Raw genomic sequence first — 15,110 nt, 5'->3', positions numbered from 1 at the left:
GGCACAAATTTCTGAAATATGAACTTTGACATTAATGTTCTTCAATTAGGTTATAGCTGAAGGGATATGGCAATTCAGGATACTCTGGGTAATACTGGAAATGGATTGTACGATGTTTTAGGCTTGGCTTTAGCTGTGAGTAATTTAAATGATCTAGTTCAAAGCAAATTGATCCCGCGAAATTAGTCAGGCTGATTTATCTCTCCCCCAGATTGCATTTTGACTGCATGTTTACAAATACGCAAAATTACTCATTATTGTTACACCCTTACTTAAAAACAAACTGAGCCTTCAGAATTTTGTGAAAAGAATAAATTCCAAATGACATTTAAATAAGTATTTCAGCATTGTTTCCAGAAATAAATATAAAAATGTGGTATTTCCACTAATAAAATGCACATTGTTCCTAATGCTTCTTTGGAAGGCAATTTGGATTAAGCTCTAACTTTTCCGAGATGCACTCCAATTTTCTTGCTTGGAAGCCTGGATATACTCCAGAAGTCAGGTTCATGGATCTCTGTCTGTACAGTGTTCTAAAGCAGAAGGATATTACTGAAGACTTCTTTGATTTTGGATTTTCTGTGAGTCTTAATGCAAGTACAAACTCCTATTTGTGTCAGCTCTAGGTGGACCTTGTAGCATAACATCTGAAGTGGAAACACCGTAAAATGTATTGAATGTAAAATACCTGAGAATGAGTTCCACTGCTGCAAGAGGAGCAACATGGGATATCCATATGACAGTCTATCGACAATCCAATCCCATTAAAGCTTTCAGGAATGTCAGAGCCTCACATTTCCCTCTCCATTTCAGTGGTATTGGAAAGAGACTATTTACACTGATAATTTTATGTTTTAACTACTGAAAACTTTTATAGTACATTAATTTACTAAAACCTCCAGTTTTTAAGTCTGAGAAAAAAATGTACACTTTCACCAAAACACCAACACAAACCACTGCCTCGCCATTTTCAACATTCTGGTAGGTGGACCAGAACTGTCCCAGCTCTTCAGCAGCATAGACAATGGTGAGAAAGTTGCAGCAAAACTGGAAAAAATTCAGATTTTTGTCGAGGAATAGATTCCAATTTCTTCTTAGGGTTTAAGCAACAAATTCTGAACTCGTTAATGAATAGCGATATTCATTGTAATTTCATCTCTTGCTTCACTCCAAACAGCTCCCATTCTCACCTCTAACCCTAAGAAATTATGTGACACCTATTCCCAATATGAAACCCAGAGCTGTTACCTAGTGCCACAGTTTGCAGTTTGCTTTTCCTTGCCTTCATCCAATTCCACCATTGCCACCATTTCACTGCCTGCTGAGGGGACAGTTTACTCCAGTTGGCTGGACAGTTGGTTTGCAATGCAGAGTAACTCTAGCCGTGTGAGTTCAATCCTGGCACTGACTAAGGTTACCATGATGGACTCTCCTTATCAATCTCTCCTCTAGCCTGAGACATGGAGACCCTCAGGTTAAACCACCATCATTTATCTCTTCTTCACTCTCATGAGAGAGCCATCCAATGGTCTGATAAAACTTTGATGACTTAATCTTTGTGCGGAAACTCTCTTCTTCAACTATTTGCCCACCTCACCACCAGTGTTCCTTCTCTCTGGATATGCATGCTTCTGAGGTCTGTGATCAGCAGAGATTTCCGGAAATGGAAATCGATGCCATCCCATGGTTGGTGTACTGATACCAATCACCATCTGCAGAACCTTGGAGCAGCTGTATACAATTTACTGGGAACATTGCTCAACACATCACTAGGGCTGTTTTCAGCACAATTCACACACCACTTCAGCCCTTCAGATTTGACTTTGAGCTCATGGACATTTATACATTGCATGCTTCTGCCAGGTCACTTTGAACACAAGAAAATGCACACATCTCATGCATCATGTAGTATGCTTCTTCCTTTCTTTTTGCTTTCTTATTGGTCACTGTCTTTGCACTTATTTTGAGAATCACAACATCTCTAGTTTGCATTGACTTTTAGTGCAGATGAAAAGGCAGGCAGCTTAACATGCTTGGCAGCACTGAACATTCAAGGGGTTAACATATTGCTGAACAGCACTGTCCTATGTCAGTGTCATACCTGTAGCCAATCAGTGTTTGCAGAGCCTCCCAGTAGAGAGAACATTGCCTACAGCATGCGACAGCAGCATCTGCGGCAAACATACTACATGTGTTCAACCAAATAAATGACCATAAATGTAAGTCAAATGGACCAGTGCTTAGTGTTGTTAAGGTTCACCACCATCAGTGAAGTGGTGTCACCACAATCGTTCGAAGGGCTTGCCAAATTTCAGTCCGGAGATAGAACAAGGTAAATCAAGGAGTTGGTCCTGTATATGGTTGTGTTATGTATCCCTGCAGTCTGGGAATTGGGCCATGGTTTTGCAGATCAAGTCCAACCAGTGCCAGGAATACAGGTACATCAGTATAAAGGCTCGGCCATGCTCAGTTAGGGCTGTCCTCACAGGTCAGGCTGAGGGTTGGGTCATGGAGTTTAGGAAGTCATGGTCTTATCGCAACGTTATGTCAAGGTGAGCACTTGTGCCTCTCCTTCTATATGAGTTGGGCACCAGAGAGGCCAGTTGCATAATTAATTAGCTGAACAGTGGACAAATACATGAGAAAAGTCAACACGGACATTGTGAATTTTGCTGAATATTACATTTGCCAATAAAAGGAAAATTCAGCTCATGGTTTTCACTTACTACCACAAATTCTTTGAAAATTCTTGAAGTATTGCAAAAATGATGTGTAAAATATTTGAGATACATTATTAATAATATACCAGACAATAATTGATTAGTGTGCTTGCACCAGGTAATGTTTACACACATTTACCTTAAAGTGCCCTTTCCTTCAGAGCAGTTTCCTCTCAGTGAAGTGCAAAGAATGTGACACAAGTATAAGTGTCCTCAGAAGGTGGTCATGAGATTTCAGATTGGCTTGCTAGAGCTAAGTGCACACTTCCAAATTTCTTTTATCACATTTATGGTTGCCATGCCTTGGATTCTAGATTCCCCTCCCGAAAGCTTTACACCTTCACTCATTAAGACATTCCTCAAAACCCATCTCTTTCCTCAAACACTTGGTCGCCTGTGAAATGTCTCGTGCTTCACCTGGTAAATTGAAATCAAGCATTAAAGTGGACCTAATTGTGCTACCATTGAGGTACATTCCCACAAGTGGAACAGCAGGACAAACGAAACGGGTGAAAGACATAGAGAATAAGATGAAAGAGAGAAAGGTGTTAATGGTAGACATCAAGCTAAAAGAGAAAGTTCAGAATGGAAGTTCAAAAAGAAGAAACAGCAGCAAGAAAGAGGATGAGAAGAAACTGGAAGCCAACATGATGTAGTCCACATGGACTCCAGCAAGGTTTTTGATAAAGTCCTGCATGGGACACTTACAGTGAAAGTAAGAATCCATGGAGTCTAAGGAAATTTGGCAAATTGGATCCACAATGGAGTCAATGTAGGGGCCTTTGCTGTTTGTGATTTATATAAATAATTTTGATCCTTGGCAATGATTAAGGAAAGCCAGTATGGATTGTGGTCTTAACTCTTAAAGTGGGTTTAAGACCACAATCAGATAGACAGGAATCAGATGGCTTGCACATTCTCCCATTTCTTATGTATTTTATATTTCTTTGTCAATGTCTGGTTGAGTTTGAAATGGTTAGAATGTAACCCATTGGCCTGCTTCCTTCAGTGATCAGTTTGTTTGATCCAGGGAGCTACCTCTGGCCAATTTGTAATCTAATGTAATCTGTGTGATTCCCCATTATTTAGTTATTTATTTACATTATTTAGTTCCTGTTTAGTATTTCCAATACATCTTGCTAGATGATCACTGTGTGCAAAGACTGTTTCTGATTGACACTGAAGGATAATAAGGCATTAAGGATTGACATCAAAGACAGACAGAACTTACTTGGTGACACAGAGCTATAAATTGTCAGGATTGAAAGGAACACATTACAAACTACCTGCTGCTGCAGCTGCTGGATTCAGTCGTGCTGCCCTGCAAGCAATCTTCCCCCTGGAGGGACTTTCCCTCAACATCCAAGGGCAAACATCTCAATTAAACACGGCTGTTGTAACAGTTGCTACTGAGGCCTAGTCATTGTCGCTCGACAGGAATGAGAAGTACCATAAAGCACAGGATATCAAGCATTGGCTGGATAATTTCTTCTGCTTTGTGCAGTCGTGTGTTTCCCTGGGGGACTGGAATTGAAATCGGATTCTCACTATCATCAAAGACTGGCAGATGAGATGAAATGTCCGAACAAAAGTTCTGGACCAAGTAATGTTTGGCATAATTGGCATAAGATGCTTTAGAAAGACCCCTTCTGCAATAGTTTGTCTAGGTTCATGATAATTCAAAATATACCATCAAAAAGTTACAGCCCAGAAAGAGACCTTTCAGCCCACTGTATAAACTAACCACCAATTCTAATCCCAATGTTCAGCACCTGGTCCAATGGGTTTTGCAGATTACAGTTAATATTATTCAACACTTAATTAATATATTATCATGAATCGTTTATAAAATTATGAATTATTGTTATAACCGTCATCAATCCCAGCACTACTCTGGCCTGGTGCAGAGAATACCATATGTCACTGTAAAATGCCATGAGGTGAGTTTTTTTGTACATTGGTTTGCAAATTGTATACATCATTGGCCAGGCCAGCATTTATTTTCTCTCTCTAGTTATTGAAGGTTGATCGATTAAATGGCTTGCTACGCCCCGTCATTGAGCAGTTAAGAGTTAATCCTATTTGGGAAGGCACACATAAATCAGGCCAGACTGGGTAAAGACAGCAGACTTCTTGCCATAATCGGTGACCCAGTTGGTTTTTTTTCCAAAACCCATGATCAGACAGCTTCATAAGAGTTTTATTTCCTGATTTTACCGACTGAATTCAATTTCTCAAACTATTACCGTGGTATTTGAAAACTGGTTTAATTATCGATCCAGTACTCTGTATTACTAAACATGTAATTCAATTGTTGCATCATTTGCATCAAATGCATCATAGAAATGTTGAACATAACAACTAAAATGCTTCATATCATTGTGGTTTTCTGTATTGCTCATAATTTTAATGCTTCATTGCCAAATTGCACCTTAGCCATCTATTTATATAATTCAAGATGGCGGCAACAGTAGGGTAGGAAGTGTTCGTGCTCTGTGCCCATACGCACCCACTTCTGCTTACCTGGACGGCTGCATTTTCCTTTGCTTTTTTAAAATTTTGTTTCTTCATTTCTTTGTTTCTCTTTTGCATCAAAGTTCACCTTTTCTTTTCTGTGGCTGTGGAGGAGGAAGGCACCTTTCCTTCATTTCTGCGGCAGTGTGGTGGATCTCCGCATGTCCATTCCTCATGGCCATAATGGCTGCAGCTTTATCAAAGACTTCATCATCTGTGGGGAGTATGGTTCGTTTCTCCTGGCGACGGTGTGGTGCTTTCAGCGATGGCAGCATGGTGGTTCCAGTTCTTTCCTCATGGCTATGGTGAACATGTGGTGGTTTTGGGCGGTGACTGAACTGGTGATGGCTTCAGCGTTGGTGACTTGGTGGGTCTGGTCTGTCCCTCCTTGCTATTGCAGTGATGCAGTGGCTTCGGTGTTGACTTCAGCAGTGGCAGTGTGGTGGGTCCAGTCTGGAAATCCTTGCTTTGGCAGCGTCAGGGACGGTTTCGGCAGCTGCAGCCCATAGCCACTCCATAAACTCAAGAGCCATGGAGAGAACAAAAGATTAAATTTGTCTTAACTTTGTCTCACTTGTTTCTTTTTATAATTTCTGTAATTAAATAGTGCCAAAGTGTGGCGACCAATACACATCTCACTGTATTTTTATCAATACAAGTGACGATAAGTTGCTGTTCTACTCTATTCTATTTTATTGCACAAGCAAGATCGTATATTTGCCTTTAATTGGTATTTAGCAGACTCGTAGCAAATTAAAGAAAACATTAGCGCAGGGTCTCAGTATTTGCACGCATTACTTCCCAGAGGAATTTTAGGAATGTGACCTAAAATGCAGTAATGTTCCATAAAACCCAACACGTCAAGTTTACAATGCACAAAGGATTATAGTAGAATATAATAGGAACAGGCGTGGGCCAATCAACACCTTGAGTCTGTTCCATCATTCAATTAGATCACAAGCTTAAGCTCCGAGACGTAAGTGCGAAGGACAAAAGATTCGCTCAGAGTGCATCAGTTCTAGATTGAAATGGCAGCCTATGCTCTGACATTGAGTAGCAAGTAACCAATAAGGTTTGATTCTTCACACGATCATAAATGCTCAGCCAAAAATCTTTTCTTCAGGAGATCTATAATCGACAATTAGCAGAGCTAAAACGTCAGATATTTGTTATCCATATGAATTGGGAGAAAGTGAGGACGGCAGATGCTGGAGATCAGAGTCAAAGAGTGTGTTGCTGGAAAAGCACAGCAGGTCAGGCAGCATCCAAGGAGCAGGAGAGTTGAAGTTTTGAGCATAAGCTCTTCATCAGGATTCCTGATGAAGAAGTTATGCTTGAAATGTTGACTCCCCACTCCTCGGATGCTGCCTGACCGGCTGTGCTTTTCCAGCACCACACTCTATCCAGATGAATTGTACCATCTTAACAGGAGCTGTAATTCATTGCTCCGTAGGCATTTCCTGTGTCCCTTAGAAACGTGCCTACATGACCATTCTGCAGCTGTGAGTCTGGTCAATGGGTAACAGCAAATTAGTCTAGATGTCTTTTTTCTAAAATCGACCTGTCAAGACATGCCACAGACACGTCCACACACACCTCTAGAGGAGGTATGACCTGAACCCAGGCCTTCTGGCCCAGAGATAGGGATATCACCACCATGCCACAAGAGTCCTAAGAAAATTCATATATCAACACAGCCATTACCAGTCATAACTGAACTCAGTCCTGCCCTCATCTGACACAAGCTCATACAACATAAGCACAATAACTACCATGTTGTGGCTGTAACGGAGGCATGGATTTCACATGGGCAGGAATGGCTGCTAGATGTTTCAGGATTTAGATCTTTTGAAAAGAACGGGGGGAGGTAAAAGAGGAGGGGGAGTAGCATTATTAATTCGAGAGTGCATCACAGCTGCAGAAAAGAAGGTTGTTGAGGAGGGTTTGTCTACTGGGTCAGTTTGGGTTGAAGTCAGTAAGAGGAAAGCAGCAGTCACTTTATTGGGTGTTTTCTATTAGACCCCTGATAGCAGCAGAGAGTTGGAAGAATAGATTGAACAGCAGATCTTGGAAAGGTGCATATGTAACAGAGTTGTTATTAAGAGTGACTTCAATGTCCCCAATATTGATTGGAACCTCCTTACTGCAGATGGTCTGGATGGAGCTCATTTTGTCATGTGTGTCCAGGAGGGCTTCCTGACTCAATATGTGGATAGGCTGACGAGGGGGGTGTCCATATTGGATTCGATGCTAGACAATGAGCCAGACCAGGTGTCAAATCTGTGGGTAGGAGAGCATTTTGGTGACAGCGACTACACCTGCCTCACCTTTACCATAGCCAGGGAGAGGGATAGGAGCAGATAATATGGAAAGGTATTTTATTGCTATTAGACAGGAGCTGTGGATTAAAAATTAGGAACAATTGTTCTATAGAAAAGGCACAATAGAAATGTGGAGGCTGTTTAAGGAGCACTTGTTGCGAGGCTTGGATAACTTTGTCCCACTGAGACAGGCAAGGAATGGTAAGGTGAAGGAGCCTTGGATGACAAGAGCAGAGGAGCTTCTTGACAAAAGGAAGAAGGAAGCTTATTTAAGGTTGATGAAGCAAGGATCTGGCGCAGCTTTTGAGGATAACAGGGTAGTTAGGAAATAACTCAGAAATGGAATGAGGAGAGCTGGGAGGAGGCATGAAAAACCCTTGGATGGAAGGATTAGGAAAAACCCAAAGGCGTTCTACATGTACATGAAGATTAAGAGAATGATCAGAGAGAGGGTATGGCTGATCAAGGATAGTGGAAGGAACTTGTGTCTGGAGTCTGAAGAGGTAGGGGGGTCCCTAAATCAGTTTTTTGCTTCAGTATTAACTAGCAAGAGGGACCTTTTTGAAAATGAGAACACCGTGGACCAGATCAATAGGCTTGAACAGGAAGCAGATTAGATTAGATTACTTACAGTGTGGAAACAGGCCCTTCGGCCCAACAAGTCCACACCAACCCTCTGAAGAGCAACCTACCCAGACACATTCCCCTACACCTAACACTACGGGCAATTTAGCATGGCCAATTCACCTAACCTGCACATTTTTGGACTGTGGGAGGAAACCGGAGCACCCAGAGGAAACCCACGCAGACACGGGGAGAATGTGCACACTCCACACAGGCAGTTGCCCGAGGTGGGAATTGAACCCGGGTCTCTGGTGCTGTGAGGCAACAGTGCTAACCACTGAGCCACCCACAAACAGATATTAGGGAAGTAGATGTGCGGGAAATTCTGGGAAGCATCAAGGTAGATAAATCCCCAAGGTCGGACTAGATATATGCAAGGTTACTACAGGAAGTGAGGATTAAGATTGCTGTACCTCCCGTGATGATTTTTGCATTCTCATTCTCCACGGGAATAGTACCAGATGATTGGAGGGAGTCTAATGTTGTTCCTCTATTCAAGAAAAAGAATAGGGAAATCCCTGGGAATTACAGACAAGTCAGTCTTAAGTCTGTGGGAAGCAAGGTACAGGAAAGGATTCTGAGAGATAGGATTTATGTCTATTTGGAAAAGCAGTTTGATTAAAGAGAGTCAACATGGCTTTGTGAGGGCCAGAATCATGCCTCACAAGCCTTATTCAGTTCTTTGAGGACGTGACGAGACACATTGATAAAGGTCGAGCAATGAATGTGGAGTATATGGATTTCAGTAAGGCATTTGATAAGGTTCCCTGTAGTAGGCTCATTCAGAAAGTTAGGAGATATGGGATACAGGGAAATTTGGCTGTCTGGATACAGAATTGGCTGGCTGAAAGAAGACAGCGAGTGGTAGTGGATGGAAAGTATTCCATCTGGAGGTCGGTGACCAGTGGTGTCCTGCAGGGATCAGTTCTTGGGCCTCTGTTCTTTGTAGTTTTTATAAATGACTTGGATGAAGAAGTGGAAGGGTGACCATTCTTAGTAAGTTTGCTAATTACACAAAGATGGGAGGTGCCGTTGATAGCATCGAGGACTATTGCAGGCTGCAGTGCGACATAGACAGGATGCAGAGCTGGGCTGAGAAGTGGCAGATGGAGTTCAACCTGAACAAATGCAAAGTTATTCATTTTGGAAGATAGAATTTGAATGCTGAATACAGGGTTAAAGGCAGGATTCTTGGCTGTGTGGAGGAACAGCAGAATCTTGGGGTCTATGTACATAGATCCCTCAAAGTTGCCACCCAAGTTGTGAAGAAGGTGAATGGTGTTTTGGCTTTCATTAACAGGGGGATTGAGTTCAGAGTGCAAGGCTTTGCTGCAGCTCTATAAAACCCTGGTCAGACCACACTTGGAATATTGCGTCCAATTCGGGTCACCTCATTATAGGAAGGATGTAGATGCTTTAGAGAGGGTGCAGAGGAGATTTACCAGGATGCGACCTGGATTGGAGGGCTTGTCTTATGAAGAGAGGTTAAGTGAGCTTAGGCTTTTCACACTGGAGAGAAGAATGAAAAGAGGTGACTTGATAGAGGTGTACAAGGTAATGAGGGGCATAGATAGAGTAGTTAGCCAGTGACTTTCCCCCAGGGCAGAAATGACTGTCATGAGGGGTCATAATTTTAAGATAATTGAAGGAAGGTATAGAGGAGATGTCAGAAGTAGATTATTTATGGAGAGATTGGTGGGTGCATGGAATTCATTGCCAGCGGTGGTTGTAAAGTCAGAGACATTTAGAGACATTTAAGCGACTGCAGGACAAGAACATGGATGGCAGTAAATTGTGTAGGTTAGGTTAATCTTAGATTAAGATAAATGCTCAGCACAATATCGTGGGCTGAAGGGCCTGTACTGTGCTGAACCTTTGTATGTTCTATGCTTTATAAGCTGACCCTGAACTGCTCAATAGACCACTATCCTTGCACAGGACAAACATAAAACTTTGTACCTGTCTTGTCTTTGTGACTCAATAAGACATGGTACATTTACCAAAGATCACAGTTTTGGAATTACATCTCCACAGAGATGCTCTTACGGTCAATACAAAATAGGCTGGCAGACTGACAAAAGAATATTAAAAAATTGTTGGAAAACATCACTTCATTTGCAGATGATTTCAGTGAGATGAAGAAGTGATGCATTAATTTACTTAATAGTTTCCTTGACTGAACTGAAATAGTGTAGCAAAAAAGTCTCCTAATTTTGGCAAATGCAAATTTCACCAAGTTTAAAAAGATTTGCTTTCTGTAAATGACCACAGGAAGCTTGTTGAAAGACCTCAAAGTTTGCTTGCAAGCCTTGTTTCCTGAAATTTATTGCTGCGGTAGCAAAGAATGTTTCAGAGTGTCCTACAACACAAATGGCATAAAATTGAATTGGGCAGGCTATCCTACCAAGGAATTGTACAGTGATAACAACAACCCTCGTCAACAGTGCTATGAAACAATATGTTTTCATGAATAACTTGGCCAATAATGCTCAGTTTGGGTTCCTCCAGCACTGCTCGACTTCAGACTGATTAAAGTCTCAATACAAAAACAAGAGATGTCAGCGGGAATCAGGAAAAATTATCAACTAGCTGGGAGTATTACTGAGCACACAGGGAGATAGTGTTGTTGTTAGATGTCAATTGGCCCATTCTCTGGACATCTCTACAAGAGTTCTTCAGGGTGGTGTCCTAGGCCTGACCATCAATGACATTCCTTCGGTCAAAAGGTCAGAAGAGAAATCATTTCTTGTTGATTTGTATGTTCAGCTCTATTAACAGTCCTTCAGATACTGAGATGTGGGCATCATTGGCACTGCCAGTATTTATTACATGTCCTATTTTGCCTTGAGAATGTAAACTGTTCTCTTGAACTGCTGCAGTCCATCTGGCATAGGTCTGTCCACAATATGGTTAGAAAAGCAGCATCAGGTTTTTGAACCAATGACAGTGAAGGACAGCAATAAAACAGTGACCTGATTGGAGGGACGTCATGGCCTAGTGGTGATGTTACTGGATTAGTAATCCAGAGGCCCAGGTTAATGCTATGGGGACATGGTTTCAAATTCCATCAAAGCAACTGTGGTAATTAAATTGAATTAATAAAAGCTGGAATGTAGTCTCAATAATATGAATCTCTCATCAATTGTTGTAAAAATCCATTTGGTTCACTTATGCCATTTAAGGAAGATAATTACCCTCCTTACCTACTGTGTTCAAAATATTGCTCCAGGCCCACAGAAATATGGCTAACCCTTAAATACCCTTTATACATGCTTCAAGGAACAATTAGAGATGGAAACCAACTGCCGGATTCACAAGTGATGCCCCTAGCCCTTGTAAGAATGACAAAAAAAAGTACATCACCATCCATAGCTACAAACTACAACATGCATGTTGCCATTGCACCTTGGATTCCATTTACGGGTCAGATTAGTACCAAGAGCATATCAACCAGCACTAAAGCGCTACAATTTGTTCTGAAGTAAGAAACATTTCTGAATCTCTCTCACTCACATTATAAATAAAAACCATAATGAAGAAGCAACCTTGAAACCTGAAGACAAGAACTCAAAAAATATGGAATCCATAGAATCCATGCAGTGTGGAAACAGGCCATTCAGCCCAATGAGTCCACACCGACCCTCCGAACAGCATCCCACCCACCCAGTTCCATCTCCCTCCCCTATCCCTGTAACCTTGCATTTCCCATAGCTTTTGTACTTCTTTTTCCAAAAGAATAGTTGTGGAGTTTTAAACTAGCTGGCAGCCAGAGAAGCTACAGAGCTGACCAGCTGCAGTGAAAGAAGAATCTCCAGACGAAGAAACAATCTCCTGCAGAGAAATCACCAAAGACAACAGTCAGTGAATACTTTTCACAGTAAGTTATAGTGTAAAAAAAAGCTTCAAAGGCAAAAGAAAAAAATCAGTGATAGCAATAAAAGGACCACTAATAGACAAGAGGATGAATCCAGATTGATCCACCATAACAGACTGATTTCCAAACACCCAGAACAAATTCCATCCGTCAGAGGAAAAGCCTGAAAAACTAGACTGGGAAGTGGTTAAGAATTCTGGCAATCATTTTGCACATTTAGATTATTTATTCAATGGAATATTTATCAACAAATATTTTCAGTAACAGGCTTAAGGTAAATGAATTGTTTGAAAAAATCAAGAGCAAGAACTGTTTTTGGAATTCAAATTTTCAAAGCCCGATCAGTGAAGTTGGTTAAATCAGTATTTTTTTATGGTTTGTGTGAAAAATGCACATTTTATTCAGTAACTATTAAATTTTATGAAGGTTTACTGACTTAAAAGAAGGCATCGGAAATAAGGAAAACAGCACAAATTTAATCATGTGGTTTTGAATTTGACACACAAATATTTAAAGTGCAGAAAAGAAATTGGTGCAAACAACTTTCCAGCAACCGTCTTAGATATAATCAAATATCAATGTATTTTATTAATTTAAGCCATTTTTGCACAGATGTTTTGGAAATCCTTCAGCAAATTTGGAAAAGGAATATTTTCATTTATCATTAAAAAGACACTAATAGTGCTAAAGGAAAATTAAAATTCACATTGAAAACATTTAAAACAGCAGAAACTTCTGCAGCTTTCAGTTTTAGTACAAAAACTATAATCTGTACAATGACAAAGAATCAACAATAACTTTAATCAACAAAGGATGCAACCAGGTATTAAAATGAGCGTAGTATAGAAAGATCACAATCCTAATAATCAATTTCCATGTCAAGAAAATAATCAACCTCATGTTGATTAACAACCAGTCAATGCAACAATATCCATTGGTACCAAATCTTCCATCAGAGGAATTTAAACTTTGGTGAATGTGGAAAACATAATTCCTAAATTTTCAATCAGCTTTAGCATTGGACATCAAATCAAGTGCAGAACATTGCTCTCCTACATGGTAAAATGCCAGATCATGTGTTAAATCAACAGCAATCAATTTGATAGATTACATTTCACAACCTCAGAATAAATTTTGATCAGTATTTCACTTCAAGAACAGGTAAGGCACTGGTGAGATCACACTTCCATAGCAGATACCCACTACCAAGAGTATCTGTAGATTGCTTCATTAACAATCTATGTGTACTAACTGAACTGTGCAGCAACATAATTGTCATTGATTTCTTAGGTAAATCAGTCACTGAATTCAAGTGGAAACCTCTAGAACAAATAGTTTAAATCGCAGTGGACATAAACCCTAGAGAATTTTCAAGAAACATTATAAGCAAAAGTTCAATTTAACATAGAACATCCTACAGAGAATATTGACTACTTATAGCCCAGTAAAACATTCAACCAGGGGAGACAGACCTCTATGCTGAGAGATGTGTCACATGAGACAATTTTAACACAAAGTACTAAGCAATCTATTTCTACAGTATCTTGTCATAGGTGTATTTTCAAAACTCCACCTCATTTAAGACAGAACACTCCAACTTTACCCTGATCATGTGGTCATTGTAGGAAAAAAGATCATTTCTCAAAAATGTGCTACCATCAAAAGAATGCATAGTCTAAAGTCAAACCAAATCATTTCCAAGTTGACCTTCATGTTCGAGCCTTGGAACAAAACCTGGAAGAACAGATAAATATTGCAATGAGACAGGTTGCTTCATCTATGGAACAATCATTCATTGAAAGTCAATATTATCTTCTTTACGAGAAACTAAATAGTCACCTCATGTGGATTTGACAGAATTCATCTACATAATTGGTTATTCTACAAAATTTAAGTTGGACACAGTTGACAGTGCCTTGTTTACATTGGATGATACTCCAGAGTTAGCTAAGGTGAGCACATTACTACCTAATTTAATGCTGTGAGCAGCCATGGGTACCATACTACCGTTAAAGGGGTGTTGAATGTCATACTGACCCTAAAAGATTTCACATATGAAGAGAAAACATACATCATCAGTAACTAACAATCTTCCCTTTTGGACAAGAAGGCATGCTTTGTCCTTAACTTCCTTTGCAGAGTACACAAACTCATGAACACTAGGAAAATCATCTTGAGTGTGAGTATCTTAAATTGTTTACCACACTAGCAAAACCTCAAATACCTCACAAGGTTACTTTGAAAACTGACGCCAAAACAAGGTTCCTCACCCACTAACACTAAAGTAAAGAAACAAGTCGATGACATGATCAATATGGAGGTTATGTCCCCATCATCTGAATTATGCTCAGGTATGGTCATGATTCCTCAGCCCAATTGTTCAAAACAAATTTGTGCAGATCTCAAACAACTCAATAAAACAGTTGGTAGAGAAACTCATCCTATGTCCATGGAATGATGCAAGTTTGGCTTGGCTTTCCAGCAATAGAATATTTATGAATCAGGAGACTGTTAGTGAGTTTTCGCTGATTTGTCTGAATGAGACATCATGACTCCTTGCCACTTTCATAGAACATAGAACATAGAACGGTATAGCACAGAACAGGCCCTTCAGCCACGATGTTGTGCCGACCACTGATCCTCATGTATGCACCCTCAAATTTCTGTGACCATATGTATGTCGAGGAGTCTCTTAAATGTCCCCAATAATCCTGCCACCACTACTGCTGCTGGCAACGCATTCCATGCTCTCACAACTCTCTGTGTAAAGAACCCGCCTCTGACATCCCCTCTATACTTTCCTCCAACCAGCTTAAAACTATGACCCCTCGTGATAGTCATTTCTGCCCTGGGAAATAGTCTCTGGCTATCGACTCTATCTATGCTTCTCATTACCTTGTATACCTCAATTAGGTCCCCTCTTCTCCTCCTTTTCTCCAATGAAAAAAGTCTGAGCTCAGTCAACCTCTCCTCATAAGATAAGCCCTCCAGTCCAGGCAGCATCCTGGTGAACCTCCTCTGAACCCGCTCCAAAGCATCCACATCTTTCTTATAATA

The sequence above is a fragment of the Chiloscyllium plagiosum genome, unplaced genomic scaffold (assembly GCF_037043375.1).
Source record: "Chiloscyllium plagiosum isolate Xiang-an unplaced genomic scaffold, Cpla_swu_hap1 HiC_scaffold_12, whole genome shotgun sequence".
Taxonomy (NCBI): domain Eukaryota; kingdom Metazoa; phylum Chordata; class Chondrichthyes; order Orectolobiformes; family Hemiscylliidae; genus Chiloscyllium; species Chiloscyllium plagiosum.
The sequence above is the reverse complement of the archived record's forward strand: the minus strand, read 5'-3'. Positions refer to the sequence as shown.